At 45.5% G+C, this 18000-nt stretch overlaps 1 pseudogene across 1 annotated transcript in view; it reads right to left on the reverse strand.

Moving 5' to 3' along the window:
- Positions 1–11920: 11920 nt before the first annotated feature.
- Positions 11921–18000, reverse strand: part of LOC309967283 (tripartite motif-containing protein 26-like) — a 66215-nt pseudogene continuing 60135 nt past the window's right edge. Inside the window, exons 6-7 of the transcript in view lie at positions 13045–13077; positions 11921–12611 (exon numbers count right to left, since the gene is read on the reverse strand). The product of the transcript in view is annotated as a tripartite motif-containing protein 26-like (transcript). The remainder of the gene's footprint in view (positions 12612–13044; positions 13078–18000) is intronic.

An 18000-nucleotide genomic window follows, 5' to 3' on the forward strand; every position in this document is an offset into this window, starting at 1 on the left:
TAGGCTCTTCCCTTTCATCACTTTATGTATATCATGCCACTCCCTTCTGACTTGCAGAGTTTCTGCTGAGAAATCAGCTGTTAACCTTATGGGAGTTCCCTTGTATGTTATTTGTCGTTTTTTCCTTGCTGCTTTCAATAATTTTTCTCTGTTTTTTGCCCGTTTGATTACTATGTGTCTTGGCGTGTTTCTCCTTTGTGTTTCTCCTACAGGAGACTCACAGCACTTCCTGGACTACAGTGGCTATTTCGTTTCCCATGTTAGGGAAGTTTTTGACTATAATCTCTTCAAATATTTTCTCGGGTCCTTTCTCTCTCTCTTCTCCTTCTGGGACCCCTATAATGCGAATGTTGTTGCGTTTAATATTGTCCCAGAGGTCTCTTAGGCTGTCTTCATTTCTTTTCATTCTTTTTTCTTTATTCTGTTTTGCAGCAGTGAATTCCACCATTCTGTCTTCCAGGTCACTTATCCGTTCTTCTGCCTCAGTTATTCTGCTATTGATTCCTTCTAGTGTAGTTTTCATTTCCGTTATTGTATTTTTCATCTCTGTTTGTTGTTCTTTAATTCTTCTATGTCTTTGTTAAACATTTCTTGCATCTTCTCGATCTTTGCCTCCATTCTTTTTCCGAGGTCCTGGATCATCTTCACTATCATTATTCTGAATTCTTTTTCTGGAAGGTTGCCTATCTCCACTTCATTTAGTTGTTTTTCTGGGGTTTTATCTTGTTCCTTCATCTGGTCCATAGCCCTCTGCCTTTTCATCTTGTCTATCTTTCTGTGAATGTGGTTTTTGTTCCACAGGCTTCAGGATTGTAGTTCTTCTTGTTTCTGCTGTCTGCCCTCTGGTGGATGAGTCTGACTAAGAGGCTTGTGCAGGTTTCCTGATGGGAGGGAGTGGTGGTGGGTAGAGCTGGGTGTTCCTCTGGTGGGCAGAGCTCAGGAAATCTTTAGTCCCCTTGACTGCTGATGGGTGGGGCTGAGTTCCCTCCCTGTTGGTTGTTGGGTCTGAGGCAACCCAACACTGGAGTCTACCTAGGCTCTTTGGTAGGGCTAATGGCTGACTCCGGGAGGGCTCATGCCAAGGAATACTTGCCAGAACTTCTGCTGCCAGTGTTCTTGTCCCCACAGTGAGCCACAGCCATCCCCCACCTCAGCAGGAGACCCTCCAACACTAGCAGGTAGGTTGGGTTCAGTCTCTTATGGGGTCATTGCTCCTTCCCCCAGGTCCTGATGCACACATCACTTTGTGTGTGCCCTGCAGGAGTGGAGTCTCTGTTTCCCCCAGTCCTGTCAAAGTCCTGCAATCAAATCCCACTAGCCTTCAAAGTCTGTTTCTCTAGGAATTCCTCCTCCCGTTGCCAGAACCCCAGGTTGGGAAGCCTGATGTGGGGCTCAGAACCTTCACTCCAGTGGGTGGACTTCTGTGGTATAAGTGTTCTCCAGTCTGTGAGGCACCCACCCAGCGGTCATGGGATTTGATTTTGCTGTGATTGTGCCCCTCCTACCATCTTATTGTGGCTTCTCCTTTGTCTTTGGATGTGGGATATCTGTTTTGGTGAGTTCCAGTGTCTTCCTGTCAGTGATTGTCCAGCAGCTAGTTGTGATTCTGGTATTCTCAAAGAGGGAGTGAGAGCACGTCCTTCTACTCCTCCATCTTGGTTCAGGCCCTGTATGACTTCTCATCTTCCAAATTTGTTAAGTGGGGACTTCCCTGGTGGAGCAGTGGTTAAGAATCTGCCTGCCAATGCAGGGGACACGGGTTCGATCCCTGGTCTGGAAAGATCCCATATGCCGGGAAGCAAGTAAGCCCCTGCGCCACAACTACTGAGCCTGCGCTCTAGAGCACGTGAGCCACAACTATTGAAGCTCGTGTGCCTAGAGCCCGTGCTCTGCAACAAGAGAAGCCACCACAATGAGAAGCCCGTGCACCACAATGAAGTGTACCCTCCTCTTGCTGCAACTAGAGAAAGCCTGTGCACAGCAAGGAAGACCCAACGTAGCCAGAAATAAAATAAATAAATTTATTAAAAAAATATTTGTTAACGTGTGTTTTTTTTTTTAACATCTTTATTGGAGTATAATTGCTTTACAATGGTATGTTAGTTTCAGCTTCACAACAAAATGAATCAGTTATATATATACATATATTCCCATATCTCTTCCCGCTTGCGTCTCTCTCCCTCCCACCCTCCCTATCCCACCCCTCCAGGCGGTCACAAAGCACCGAGCTGATCTCCCTGTGCTATGCGGCTGCTTCCCACCAGCTATCTACCTTACGTTTGGTAGTGTATATATGTCCATGCCTCTTTATCGCTTTGTCACCGTTTACCCTTCCCCCTCCCCATAGCCTCAAGTCCATTCTCTAGTAAGTCTGTGTCTTTATTCCTGTTTCACCCCTAGGTTTTTCATGACATTTTTTTTTTAATTCCATATATATGTGTTAGCATACGGTATTTGTCTCTCTCTTTCTGACTTACTTCACTCTGTATGACAGACTCTAGGTCTATCCACCTCATTACAAATAGCTCAATTTCGTCTCTTTTTATGGCTGAGTAATATTCCATTGTATATATGTGCCACATCTTCTTTATCCATTCATCCGATGATGGACACTTAGGTTGTTTCCATCTCTGGGCTATTGTAAATAGAGCTGCAATGAACATTTTGGTACATGACTCTTTTTGAATTATGGTTTTCTCAGGGTATATGCCCAGTAGTGGGATTGCTGGGTCATATGGTAGTTCTATTTGTAGCTTTTTAAGGAACCTCCATACTGTTCTCCACAGTGGCTGTATCAATTTACATTCCCACCAACAGTGTAAGAGGGTTCCCTTTTCTCCACACCCTCTCCAGCATTTATTGTTTCTAGATTTTTTGATGATGGCCATTCTGACTGGTGTGAGATGATATCTCATTGTAGTTTTGATTTGCATTTCTCTCATGATTAGTGATGTTGAGCATTCTTTCATGTGTTTGTTGGCACTCTGTATATCTTCTTTGGAGAAATGTCTATTTAGGTCTTCTGCCCATTTTTGGATTGGGTTGTTTGTTTTTTAGTTATTAAGCTGCATGAGCTGCTTATAAATTTTGGAGATCAATCCTTTGTCAGTTGCTTCATTTGCAAATATTTTCTCCCATTCTGAGGGTTGTCTTTTGGTCTTCTTTATGGTTTCCTTTGCTGCGCAAAAGCTTTTAAGTTTCATTAGGTCCCATTTGTTTACTCTTGTTTTTATTTCCATTTCTCTAGGAGGTGGGTCAAAAAGGACCTTGCTGTGATTTATGTCATAGAGTGTTCTGCCTATGTTTTCCTCTAAGAGTTTGATAGTTTCTGGCCTTACATTTAGGTCTTTAATCCATTTTGAGCTTATTTTTGTGTATGGTGTTAGGGAGTGATCTAATTTCATACTTTTACATGTAGCTGTCCAGTTTTCCCAGCACCACTTATTGAATAGGCTGTCCTTTCTCCACTGTACATTTCTGCCTCCTTTGTCAAAGATAAGGTGACCATATGTGCGTGGGTTTATCTCTGGGCTTTCTATCCTGTTCCATTGATCTATCTTTCTGTTTTTGTGCCAGTACCATACTGTCTTGATAACTGTAGCTTTGTAGTATAGTCTGAAGTCTGGGAGCCTGATTCCTCCAGTTCCTTCTTTCGTTCTCAAGATTGCTTTGGCTATTCGGGGTCTTTTGTGTTTCCATACAAATTGCAAAATTTTTTGTTCTAGTTCTGTGAAAAATGCCAGTGGTAGTTTGATAGGGATTGCATTGAATCAATAGATTGCTTTCGGTAGTAGAGTCATTTTCACAATGTTGATTCTTCCAATCCAAGAACATGGTATATCTCTCCATCTATTTGTATCGTCTTTAATTTCTTTCATCAGTGTCTTATAATTTTCTGCATACAGATCTTTTGTCTCCTTAGGTAGGTTTATTCCTAGATATTTTATTCTTTTTGTTGCAATGGTAAATGGGAGTGTTTTCTTGATTTCACTTTCAGATTTTTCATCATTAGTATATAGGAATGCCAGAGATTTCTGTGCATTAATTTTGTATCCTGCCACTTTACCAAATTCATTGATTAGCTCTAGTAGTTTTCTGGTAGCATCTTTAGGGTTCTCTATGTATAGGATCATGTCATCTGCAAACAGTGACAGCTTTACTTCTTCTTTTCCGATTTGTATTCCTTTTATTTCCTTTTCTTCTCTGATTGCTGTGGCTAAAACTTCCAAAACTATGTTGAATAAGAGTGGTGAGAGTGGGCAACCTTGTCTTGTTCCTGATCTTAGTGGAAATGCTTTCAGTTTTTCACCATTGAGGATGATGTTTGCTGTGGGCTTGTCATATATGGCCTTTATTATGTTGAGGAAAGTTCCCTCTATGCCTACTTTCTGCAGGGTTTTTATCATAAATGGGTGTTGAATTTTGTCAAAAGCTTTCTCTGCATCTATTGAGATGATCATATGGTTTTTCTCCTTCAATTTGTTAATATGGTTTATCACATTGATAGATTTGCGTATATTGAAGAATCCTTGCATTCCTGGAATAAACCCCACTTGATCATGGTGTATAATCCTTTTAATGTGCTGTTGGATTCTGTTTGCTAGTATTTTGTTGAGGATTTTTGCATCTATGTTCATCAGTGATATTGGCCTGTAGTTTTCTTTCTTTGTGACATCCTTGTCTGGTTTTGGTATCAAGGTGATGGTGGCCTCGTAGAAGGAGTTTGGGAGTGTTCCTCCCTCTGCTATATTTTGGAAGAGTTTGAGAAGGATAGGTGTTAGCTCTTCTCTAAATGTTTTATAGAATTCGCCTGTGAAGCCATCTGGTCCTGGGCTTTTCTTTGTTGGAAGATTTTTAATCACAGTTTCAATTTCAGTGCTTGTGATTGGTCTGTTCATATTTTCTATTTCTTCCTGATTCAGTCTTGGCAGGTTGTGCATTTCTAAGAATTTGTCCATTTCTTCCAGGTTGCCCATTTTATTGGCATAGAGTTGCTTGTAGTAATCTCTCATGATCTCTTTTATTTCTGCAGTGTCAGTTGTTACCTCTCCTTTTTCATTTCTAATTCTATTGATTTGAGTCTTCTCCCTTTTTTTCTTGATGAGTCTGGCTAGTGGTTTATCTATTTTGTTTATCTTCTCAAAGAACCAGCTTTTAGTTTTATTGATCTTTGCTATTGTTTCCTTCATTTCTTTTTCATTTATTTCTGATCTGATTTTTATGATTTCTTTCCTTCTGCTAGCTTTGGGGTTTTTTTGTTCTTCTTTCTCTAATTGCTTGAGGTGCAAGGTTAGGTTGTTTATTCGAGATGTTTCCTGCTTCTTAAAGTGGGCTTGTATTGCTATAAACTTCCCCCTTAGAACTGCTTTTGCTGCATCCCACAGGTTTTGGGTCGTTGTGTCTCCATTGTCATTTGTTTCTAGGTATTTTTTGATTTCCTCTTTGATTTCTTCAGTGATCACTTCATTATTAAGTAGTGTATTGTTTAGCCTCCATGTGTTTGTATTTTTTACAGATCTTTTCCTGTAATTGATATCTAGTCTCATGGCGTTGTGGTCAGAAAAGATATTTGATACAATTTCAATTTTCTTAAATTTACCAAGGCTTGATTTGTGACCCAAGATATGATCTATCCTGGAGAATGTTCCATGAGCACTTGAGAAAAATGTGTATTCTGTTGTTTTTGGATGGAATGTCCTATAAATATCAATTAACTCCATCTCATTTAATGTATCATTTAAAGTTTGTGTTTCCTTATTTATTTTCATTTTGGATGATCTGTCCATTGGTGAAAGTGGGGTGTTAAAGTCCCCTACTATGATTGTGTTACTGTCGATTTCCCCTTTTATGGTTGTCAGTATTTGCCTTATGTATTGAGGTGCACCTACGTTGGGTGCATAAATATTTACAATTGTTATATCTTCCTCTTGGATCGATCCCTTGATCATTATGTAGTGTCCTTCTTTGTCTCTTCTAATAGTCTTTGTTTTAAAGTCTATTTTGTCTGATATGAGAATTGCTACTCCAGCTTTCTTTTGGTTTCCATTTGCATGAAATACCTTTTTCCATCCCCTTACTTTCAGTCTGTATGTGTCTCTAGGTCTGAAGTGGGTCTCTTGTAGACAGCAAATATATGGGTCTTGTTTTTGTATCCATTCAGCCAATCTGTGTCTTTTGGTGGGAGCATTTAGTCCATTTACATTTAAGGTAATTATCGATATGTGTGTTCCTATTCTCATTTTCTTAATTGTTTTGGGTTCGTTATTGTAGGTCCTTTCCTTCTTTTGTGTTTCTTGCCTAGAGAAGTTCCTTTAGCAGTTGTTGTAGAGCTGGTTTGGTGGTGCTGAACTCTCTCAGCTTTTGCTTGTCTGTAAAGGTTTTAATTTCTCCATCAAATCTGAATGAGATCCTTGCTGGGTAGAGTAATCTTGGTTGCAGGTTTTTCTCCTTCAACACTTTCAATATGTCCTGCCAGTCCCTTCTGGCTTGCAGAGTTTCTGCTGAAAGATCAGCTGTTAACCTTATGGGGATTCCCTTGTGTGTTATTTGTTGTTTTTCCCTTGCTGCTTTTAATATGCTTTCTTTGTATTTAATTTTTGACAGTTTGATTAATATGTGTCTTGGCGTATTTCTCCTTGGATTTATCCTGTATGGGACTCTCTGTGCTTCCTGGACTTGATTAACTATTTCCTTTCCCATATTAGGGAAGTTTTCAACTATAATCTCTTCAAATATTTTCTCAGTCCCTTTCTTTTTCTCTTCTTCTTCTGGAACCCCTATAATTCGAATGTTGGTGCGTTTAATGTTGTCCCAGAGGTCTCTGAGACTGTCCTCAGTTCTTTTCATTCTTTTTTCTTTATTCTGCTCTGCAGTAGTTATTTCCACTATTTTATCTTCCAGGTCACTTATCCGTTCTTCTGCCTCAGTTATTCTGCTATTGATCCCATCTAGAGTACTTTTAATTTCATTTATTGTGTTGTTCATCGTTGCTTGTTTCATCTTTAGTTCTTCTAGGTCCTTGTTAACTGATTCTTGCAATTTGTCCATTCTATTGTCCATTCTATCTCCAAGATTTCGGATCAACCTTACTATCATTATTCTGAATTCTTTTTCAGGTAGACTGCCTATTTCCTCTTCATTTGTTAGGTCTGGTGGGTTTTTATCTTGCTCCTTCATCTGCTGTGTGTTTTTCTGTCTTTTCATTTTGCTTATCTTACTGTGTTTGGGGTCTCCTTTTTTGCAGGCTGAAGGTTCGTAGTTCCTGTTGTTTTTTGTGTCTGTCCCCAGTGGCTAAGGTTGGTTCAGTGGGTTGTGTAGGCTTCCTGGTGGAGGGTGTGCCTGTGTTCTGGTGTATGAGGCTGGATCTTGTCTTTCTGGTGGGCAGGTCCACGTCTGGTGGTGTGTTTTGGGGTGTCTGTAGACTTACTATGATTTTGGGCAGCCTCTCTGCTAATGGGTGGGGTTGTGTTCCTGTCTTGCTAGTTGTTTGGCATAGGATGTCCAGCACTGTAGCTTGCTGGTCGTTGAGTGAAGCTGGGTGCTGGCGTTGAGATGGAGATCTCTCGGAGATTTTTGCTGTTTGATATTATGTGCAGCTGGGAGGCCTCTTGTGGACCAGAGTCCTGAAGTTGGCTCTCCCACCTCAGAGGCACAGCACTGAGTCCTGGCTGCAGCACCAAGAGCCTTTCATCCACAGGGCTCCTTAATTTGGGATGATTCGTTGTCTGTTCAGGTATTCCACAGATGCAGGGTATATCAAGTTGATTGTGGAGCTTTAATCCGCTGCTTCTGAGGCTGCTGGGAGAGATTTCCCTTTCTCTTCTTTGTTCTGACAGTTCCCAGGGGCTCAGCTTTGGATTTGGCCCCGCCTGTGCGTGTAGGTCGCCGGAGGGCGTCTGTTCTTTGCTCAGACAGGACGGGGTTAAAGGAGCCGCTGATTCGGAGGCTCTAGCTCACTCAGGCCGGGGGGTAGGGAGGGTCACGGAGTGCAGGGCGGGCCTGCAGCGGCAGAGGCCAGCATGACGCTGCAGCCTGAGGCGCGCCGTGCGCTCTCCGGGGGAGCCGTCCCTGGATCCCGGGACCCTGGCAGTGGCGGGCTGCACAGGCTCCCCGGAAGGGCGTGTGGCTAGTGACCTGTGTTCGCACACAGGCCTCCTGGCGGCGGCAGCAGCGGCCTTAGTGTCCCATGTCCGTCTCTGGGCTCCGCACTCTTAGCCGTGGCTCGCGCCCGTCCCTGGAGCTCTCTCAAGCAGCGTTCTTAATCCCCTCTCCTCCTGCACCAGGAAACAAAGAGGGACGTAAAAGTCTCTTGCCTCTTCGGCAGGTCCAGACCCCTCCCCGGACTTTCTCCCGGCCAGCCTCGGCGCACCAACGCCCTGCAGGCTGTGTTCACGCCGCCAACCTCAGTCCTCTCCCGGCGCTCCGACAAAAGCCGGAGCCTCAGCTCCCAGTCCCGCCCGCCCCGGCGGGCGAGCAGACAAGCCTCTCGGCTGGTGAGTGCCGGTCGGCCCGATCCTCTGCGCTGGAATCTGTCCGCTTTGCCCTCCGCACCCCTGTTGCTGTGCTCTCCTCCGCGGCTCCCAAGCTCCCCCACTCCGCCTCCCGAAGTCTCCACCCGCGAAGGGGCTTCCCAGCGTGTGGACACTTTTCCTCCTTCACAGCTCTCTCCCGCTGGTGCAGGACCCGTCCCTATCCTTTTGTCTCTGTTTAGTTTTTTCTTTTGCCCTAACCAGGTACGTGGGGGGTTCCTTGCCTTTTGGGAGGTCTGAGGTCTTCTGCCAGCGTTCAGTAGGTGCTCCGTAGGAGTTGTTCCACGCGTTGATGTATTTCTGGTGTATCTGTGGAGAGGAAGGTGATCTCCGCCTAACGTGTGTTTTATGGCCCAGAATGTGGTCTATCTTTGTGAATGTTTAATGTGAGCTTGAGAAGACTGTGTATTCTGTTGTTGGCTGAAGTAGTCTATAGATATTGATTATATCCAGTTGATTGATAGTGTTTTGAGTTCAATTATGTCCTTGCTGATTTTCTGCCTGCTTGCTCTGTCCATTTCTGAGAGAGGGATGTTGAAGCCTCCAACTAAAAGAGTGGATTCATCGATTTCTCTTATCAATTCTATCAGTTGTTGCCTCACATCGTTTGACCCTCTGTTGTTAGGGGCATTCACAGTAAAAATTGTTATGTCTTTTTGGAGAATTGACTCTTTTATCAGTATGTGATGCTTTTGTTGCTATTTCTGATAACCTTCCATGTGTTGAAGTCTGCTGTGTCTGAAATTAATATAGCTACTCTTGCTTTCATTAGACTAGTGTTAGCATGGTATATTTTTCTCTGTCTCGAAGCTCTGTGCCATGAGTTGGGTTCTCCCCATCATGCTGCCAGATCAGTGTTATTCTACAAGGTAGAAGCCCAGGGCCCATGTTCTTAGGGTGACCTCACGGTCAGAGATAGAGTGGTGGGTTGCATGTGTCTTTGGGAGAATCTGAGAGGATGAATCAGAAAATTCAGACATTTTGCAACCCTCATGGGACACTCCAGCAGCACTCATGTGACCATCCTGGGAACAGAGAGGACAGTTGAGTTGGGGGGAGAAAGACACCAGCCTGGACGTGGGGTCTGGGATAATCTCTTGTTCCTTGGATAGCTGTAAGTTCAGGTTGAGACAACTCAGAGTAAGAGGCTCCAGGTTTTTGGTTTGGAGAACACCACTTCTGGTCCTGACCTGTGTGGGGGCCGAGTAACTCAGAAAAGCTGGAGTCGGACCTCCAGACAGATTGAGGGTGAGGCAGAGAGCAAGGCCTGAGAGAGAGAAAGTCGCCCAGAGTATAGTGCCCATTGCTGCCGCCGGGGTCAAAGGGAACTGCTAATCAGTTACTTCGGGGATTGTCTTCCCCTCCATACCTGGAGAGACTGGATGCCTTAGTTGTCCTGAGAGAAGGGCGGGACCTCAGAGTCACTCTCTTGGCACAGAATCTGGAATCCCCAGAGGACTCTTCCTGTGGTTCTACTATCAGACATAATTTCTTTTCTTGGCTTCTTTTTTCTGACTTGTTTTCTATTTATCTGTCTAATAAGTATCTTATTAACATTAATCGTTGACTTAAGAAACATTCTAAAGAGGAACAGTTTCAACACTGTCTTGCTAAATTCTGACCCTGTTCTTTAGTAATTACTCACATTTCATCTCATAATTACTTCTAACCAAAAGCACTGCAACATCGTCTATCTACATCCTTAACCTATAAAATCTGTTCCCTTCAGTCCTGTAAGTGAAACATGGACTGCACTGTCATTGAATATAATAGTTAAAACCTTTGGCCACTCACCATATAGAAAAAATCTGTTCGCACGTTGCTTTGTCCCTTCTATAGTGAGGATCTGAACATGCAACGTCAGCACTCGACTTGTACTTGTTTTTATTGATAGATACAGTTATAGGAATCTTCTGTTGTTTGGTCATATTTTTTTGACAAAACATTCTTATACAACTGAGCTATCAGAGCAGGTATACCCACATCTCTTGAACCCAGCAATTTAAATAAGGGATGTTCTTCTTAGGCAACTAGCATCTGCTCCCATGTCTTGAGAATGCTAAATGACATGAGCCTTGATGAAACCACCTCTCATTACAGAAGCCAAAAGCACGCTTTCCTAACCTTTAATGTTTCAGGGGTACAGGCAGGCATCCTATTCTCTGGCAATCTGGTGCACTTATGCCAGATTTTTCTTTAGGAGTTACTTACATGAAGAACTACGGTCTGTTCTATCCACCAATTTCCTGAGACCATTCCCTCCTCAACTCTTCATTCTCATCTCTATGTCCAGGAGATCTGTACCCATCAGCTGGGTCTATGAATCCACTACGATAGCTGCTGCCAAACCCAGCTCTGGCTCCACCACTGTGTGTGTTCATTACTTCTTCCTCCTCTGCTCCCCACCAGATCACACCCGCTCTCCACTAGCTTGTCCTCATGCGTGGTATGTTCTGTTTAGGTTCCGCCAACCCCAACCATCCTCTCAACCCCTGCGAGCCCCCCAACTGCTCCTCCCTCTCACTGCAGCGCCCACACTGACTCCCAGCTCTCTTGGGGCAGAATTTGCAAGCAGGTAGGCACACATATCCCTCCCTCTTTACACTCTACAAGCCCCAGTAACGTTTAATAAGTTTCCCTTTCTCTAAAATTAGCCAAATTTGTTTGCTGCTGCTTATACTTAAGACTACTAATTTAATATTAAGCTAAGTATCTATTTCTACCACCTCAAAACACAGCTGACATAAGACTGAACTTCAGGTCAAAGTGACTTCCAAAAACTCATATACACCTGAACCTCACATGGCTTCCACTCCCCCCTTATTAATGCAAAAATTATCAGAGCATAGCAGAAAGAAATAAACCAATTCCCACTCCAGATAGCTCAAGTCTCATAATGTATCAATGGTAAGCAGGTATGAGTTGCAAAACATTTACTGTTTCCTCAGCTGCTTAGAAGGATGGCAGGAGAAATTATGTGACAGAAAAGGTGCTCTAGAAATGGATATGGTTGTTGTAATCAATTCCTATTCGTGTCAGCAGCTGCAGTCCTATGATATAGTCACTCGTTCTCATACCTTTATCTCAGTGGCAGGTGAAGAACCAAATCAAAGGCAACTGAAGAGAAAAATTAATAATTAACACGCATTTTAATAAGTACTTTAAAGACATTTCAACCATTCCCTTGTAGACAAAGCAGATCAAGCGTTACTACTCCCATTTTAGAGACAAAGCGGTGAGGACAAGAGAGTCCTGACTACCGTAAGGCTCCAGTCATCTAAGTGCATTCAGAAACCCAGCAGGACCACCCAGCTGAGGCAGCGAGCTGGGAATGATGTAAAGGAGCAGAGGATCAATGCAAACACCCAGGGCTGTGCCCAGGAGGTGTCCTCTCAGGGTCCCAGCGTAAGTCTGGATCTCATGCAGTCAAGCCACAGGAAAGGGGAAATTCTCCCAGTGAAGGAAGCTGAGAATTCAAAGAGAAACTCTTGACTTCTGGCATTGGTAAAGGTTACCTTCCCACCATCATAATCCAGAGCAGCTCCAGTCAGCCTTGGACAGTAGGACAGGATCTGGCAAGGCTCAGGGCCGGTGCATATATAGACCCCAGCTGAAGACAGCTGCAGAGTCCAGAACCCCTCCTTGGGGGTGAAGCTGAGAAACCCTCTTCTCACCACTGACTCTCCTGCCGCCCTCAGCAGGCAGAATTCTGGCCACATTCCATTGTCCTGCGACCATTCCCCTCCGACTGCTCCTTCTCACCTCTATATCCAGGAGAGCTAGACCCATCAGGGATGCCTAGAAATCCACCAAGATAGCTACTGCCAAACACACCTCTGCTTCCACCCCCGTATTTCACTGCTTCTTCTTCCTCCCCGGCTCCCCACCAGATCCTGTCCACTGTCACTTCCTGATACACTTTGCCCCGCGTGAAGCCCTTACTGCCCAGCACACCAGGCTCTGGATCAAATCGCTGACCATGCTGCTATGTGTTCATCCACAAGCCAGTGAATATCATGCTCTTCCCATTTGGAAACACTGAGAGGTAGCCTTTGGCTGTCTGGGAATTCAGGATGATCCTCACTGTGGGGACAAGGAGACAAAGGTGTGGCATCACAAAAGACAGCAATTGAGATTTATCCCATAGGTTCTGGGGCCTTTATGACAATGGGGGTGGACTCCTCAGGGGAGCAGGCCAGAAACTGCTTGTGACCTTGTGCTCATACTATTAGCAGCCACATCTGGAAAATGAAGAGAACACGGAAAATTCAAGGGCACAGGCAGTGTGATGAGACTTGAGAGGGCAAAACGGTAAGGACTGAGATCACTGCAGCTGCACCAATCTGGGGAAAGGTTTGTGGGTTTGAAATCTGAATTCTCATGATAAAGATTTTGGATACATTAGTCACACGAAGACCTTCCTCTTTAAAACGAAAGAACTGACCCATAAGTAATGGAGCTTCATAGGAAAGCTGCAATTAGCAAACTTCAGCCACTATCCCCTCCAGATGCTCACTTGTTTTATATTCCAGATCCCTCAACAATTTTCCTGGGATAAAAGTACCAAAGGACAGTAAGCAATTCTGACACCACATCTTCTAGGTCAAATTCTCTTACTGTTGGCTAATATAACTTTAGAAGGTGACAAAGCACCGTGAAAACTCAAGTGAAATAGAGAAATCAATTCAGGAGACACCCAGAGCTGTCCAGTCTAAAGTGGTTCATGTAAGTATCCCGGCCAACATCTGCTGAACCCACCTGGTGCTTCATTAAAGAGTCCCTTCGGGCATATTCCCTGTTTTTAAACTAAGCCCTAAACTTCTAGTCCTAGACAATACTATTTCTCTCCACTCTCAAAGACACCTCTTTTAGATTCATTCTCCCAGTACTCATTAAATTAAAAAAAAATTTTTTTTTCGGTACGCGGGCCTCTCACTGTTGTGGCCTCTCCCATTGCGGAGCACAGGCTCCAGACGTGCAGGCTCAGCGGCCATGGCTCACGGGCCCAGCCGCTCTGCGGCATGTGGGATCCTCCCGGACCGGGGCACGAACCCATGTCCCCTGCATCGGCAGGCGGACTCTCAACCACTGCGCCACCAGGGAAGGCCCTAAATATACATTTTTTAAAGCTTTAAAGTTAAAATTAAGGAAGTGCTGGGCAGAGATGTGTAAGCTAAATACGAAATGAAAGAAATCTGAGGTGTTGATCTTATTTTCGAACAGGATTGTATTCAAAGCAAAAAATTATTAAGTGAGACTACAGAGGGTGTTTTATGTTACTAAGAAAATTATAATCCACAATTAAGATATAACTCTCCCTAAAGGTCATACAGAAAAAAAGCATCAAAATATAAAAAGCAAAAACTATAAGAATACAAGTAAAATGGGCAAAAACTCATTGCTAATAGGAATCTTTGAGTGATTTCTTCTAGTCCATAACATATCAAGAAGTCAAAAAATAAGTGTCAATACAAAATACCTAAATAACAAAACTACTAAGGAAAACTTCATGGAGATATAGCAAATCCTATTCCAAGAACACAGAGAATGTACCTTCTTTTCAAATGTTTGGAACTGTCCAAAAGTTTACAACGTACAATGCAGAAAGCCTCAATAAGTGGAGAGTGGTAGAAATGGCAAAAAACTTGTCTGGTCACAAGATTTAAAAACTATGAAACATAAAACTATTAGAAAAAACCCTTCACACCACTGACAGGAAAACAAAAAAAAAAAAAAAAAGAGGGAGGAGAGTCCTTGAAGAGGATCTTATCCTGGAGGAGAATGTTGGACAGAGTTCTCACCTCCGTGTCCTGGACCTGGCTGTCTAGTGCTCGTTCCCTTCACCCACTGCCTATAGGATGGTCCCTGCCTCGTGCTGGTGGGCAGCCAAATCATCAGAAGTTATGGTGTCTTGATCTTTGGAGTCGGTGCTACTCAGCAAGCCCCTGCCTGAGCCCTCCCTGCTTTGTCTACCACAGAGCCTCCAGAGCACAGGTGACACACCATCCCAGCCCTGACGGAGAGGGCACCCTGAGATCTTGGGCCCTCAGAGGTCACTGTGACCTGGCAGTGTGGTGAGGAAGACCAGACCCAGGCCATGGAGCCTGTAGAGACCAGGCCTTCAGAGGACAGAACATTCCAGAAGTGGGTGGCCCTGGTGTTGCCTTCTGGAGACGAGCAGAGACACACGTGCCACGTGCAGCACCAGGGGCTGCCTGCACCCCTCTTCCTGAGGTCTGGTGTGGAGGGATCTGAGGGGGAACCTTCTTCTCAGGGAAGTAGGAGCCCTTCTGGGAACTTTCAGCAGGGTCAGGGCTCAGGTGTGAGGTCAGGGCCCCTCCCTCTCCTTTCCTCCTCAAAGCCATCTTCCCAGCCCAACATCCCCGTCAAGGGAGCATTTGCTGGCCAGGTTCTCCTTGCAGGTGCTGTCAGTGGGGGTTGTGTTTGCAGGAGTTTAGATGGGTCGAACTTTGCCTGCGAGAACTGTGCTCTAGAACAACAAGAGCTCAGCTTAGGAAGGGATTCTGGGTTTCATGGTTCTGACCCAAGGGTCTCTTGCCTCAGGGCTTGAACTGCAGCTCCTGTCCTCGTGACTTCTGCAGCCAACGTGCAGACATCCTGTTGTGCAGCAAAGCCTGGAGGGACCCTGGCTGGTGGGAGGCCAGCTGAGGAAGTGCAGGTGAGCTGGGAGGCTGGGGACCTGCTGGATCCCCCGAGCCCCAGTTCCAGGTCCAGCCAGTGTACGTGGCTGCCTTTGGACTCCTTCACCTTGATCTAAGTTCAGCTCCCCTTCTCCTCTATGAGGGTTCCAGGAGCAGGGCCACATGAGGCCCAGAAAGTACAAGATTGCCTGGGGAATGGGTCTCTTTCTAGTGGGACAAAAATTCTCAGGTTGGTCTCCAGCAGGATCCTAAATGTTTTTACAAAGATGAAGTAGTATTAAGCCCAGTCCTACAATGAACTGGCAAATCTGAAGGGAGAGTGTAACCTGCCTGTGTGTCTGTCTGTGTGTGTTCACATGCGGATAGAAATGTGTGTGGATGTCTGTGTATATGTGTGTGGGTGAGTGTACACAAGCATGTGTGGGCCTTTGTATGTGTATGTGTGTTTTTGTGGTGTGCGGGTGTGCATTGCTCTGATGCGTCCTCATCCTGGTCCCCACCCTGTCCTTCTCCAGGTGCCCCTCCCACCTCAGGGATATAAGAGACAGGACAGCTCTCCATCTGCACATGAGTAAGAAGAGGCTGAGGTGATGAGTGTTGGGGAGAAGTGGTCCTCGTCCTCTCAGAAGAAAGAAACAGGAGCTGCCTGCGTGGACTCTCTTCCTCCCCAGGATTTTGCCTTAATAAATGTGTCAGATACCATTTTAAGGGACTTACATGAAGCAAATCATTTAAATCTCATAAGAGTCTTCTGAGATAGGGGCAGCTATCAACCCCATTTTACAGACAAGGAAACTGAGGCCTCAGAGAACTTGGCTGGCTCTCAGTTGGCTGAGCCATGACTCTAAGGAAGCGGTCTGACCGCTGTGCCCAGGTCTGTGCTCATTCTGCTGTGTTGACTCCCATACACTGTTCACCAGCCTCACTAAGGGTCACCTCCTCTGGGGGCTCTGACAGCTTCCCTGTCCGCTCTGGGCTCTGAGACTGGCTGGGAGTCTATTGCGTTTCTCACACTCCCTATAGGTATGTCCATGGGGTCTGAAGTGACAGGAGAGTTGGTTCTCCATTGGCTGCTGGAGTGTGTTTGCCGGAGGTGGGGGAAAGTGAGGGTCACATCTGGGCTGGAGGGCCTCAGTGGTGTTTGCATCTGGGTGTGAGCTGGGCTTTCCAGATGCTGAAGGGTGACGACCAGCAGGGCCCATGCAGAGTTTACTCATCACTGTGTTATTTCACAGCCTGAAACCACGGCCCCTTGTGGGCCTGAGAGTCACAGGGGTGCTCATGCATCTCCTTCCCATCCCTGCTGCCCCGACTGCTCTTCTGCCAGCTGACTCCCTGGGAACATCTGCTGTCCAAGGTGACACATGAGGAGGGGTCTGGCCACAGCCCTGCTCACCAGCACTTCCTCCCACCCTGCCTGCTGCTCCCTTCTGGGGCCTCCTGGATGAACTGAGAGGACAGCAACTAGGATAGACAGAGAAGCTGACATTACGCTGGTAAAGAGAAAGCAGAAGGTCTGTCACCAAGGGAAGGAAAGCGTTGCCTTAGGGAAGAAGACTGAGTAGTTTCTTGTGGACTGTTACACTGGCAGCCTCAGACTTCTGCTGCATGTTGACAGGAGGCTGACCTTAATTTCTTGCCATGTAGGACTTGCCAACGCGGCTGCTTCCTTCCTCAGAGCTTGCAAGCAGTGAAGACAGTGGAAAGTCAGCCAGCAAGATGGGGTCTTGCTCTTCTATGATCTAATCTCAGGAGTGACATCCCTGTTGTCATATTCTATTGGTCAGAAGCAAGTCACAGGTCCCACCCACACTCAGGGGCGGAGAGCCACAAGGTGTGAACCCCAGGAGGCAGGGATCCTTGGGTAGCTTCTCAGAGTCTGTCTGCACTGGGACATTCCAGGTCAGAGAAGCAGGAGCACGAGGTAGTGAGGACTCTGCCCTGGCCGTGTTCACACACGGATTGCAGAGTCATTGTCACTGTGGGTCCGCCGCAGGCAGGATGATCTGCAGAACTGACCTGTGTTTATCTGGGCACCGACCTGGATACAAGAATCAATGTTTTCATCGGAAAGGTTTCTCTCCAGGTCTGTGGGAATCTGAGAGGGTCTGCTCTGAATATTTGCCCCCTTACTTTTCAAACCTCCTACGCCTCTAGGAAAGTGCTGTCACTAAAGTCACCCACATTTTCTTCCCTGTGTCATCCTGCCAGCAAACCCTGGGCTCCCACTATTCCTCACATCTTACTTTCATACAGGATCCCAGAGTCACTCCTTGTGATTCTAGTTTGTTGGCTTCCTCCCCTTCATCCAGATTATTTCTTAGCGATTTTCTCTCGTGTTGATTACTCAGTTTCATTAGGAAATTGTGTTCTCTAACTAACCCTTTCCACTAATTTTTGGACCAAATGGGCCAAGGTCGTCTCTCCATTCCTCAGCTCACGTCCCACACAGGGACAGGATAAGAGTGGGGCTCCTGGGAAGTCATGGACTGGCACAGACCCTCATCGGGGTGAGACATTTAGGTCACCAAGGCATAGACCTTAGCTTTCTTTATGTCCCCGGCAGGGGGCACCACACTCGGCACACAGTATGCTCTCAATCAGCTCCCTCCCTCCTGGAAGCTGTTTCCCCAACAACTAATTATAGACTATGTTGCATTTACCAGGTCATTTCACTCCATCGTGAGTTCCTTGATGTGTCACTCACTGAGGCCCAGCACAGGGCCTGACATCTAGTAACCGCCTAGTAAATGATTACTAAATGAGTGTGGGGTTTTCTTTGGTCATTCAACATTTATTTCAACTTACTA

This window comes from Leucopleurus acutus (assembly GCF_964270905.1).
Source record: "Leucopleurus acutus genome assembly, chromosome: 10".
NCBI classification, from domain to species: domain Eukaryota; kingdom Metazoa; phylum Chordata; class Mammalia; order Artiodactyla; family Delphinidae; genus Leucopleurus; species Leucopleurus acutus.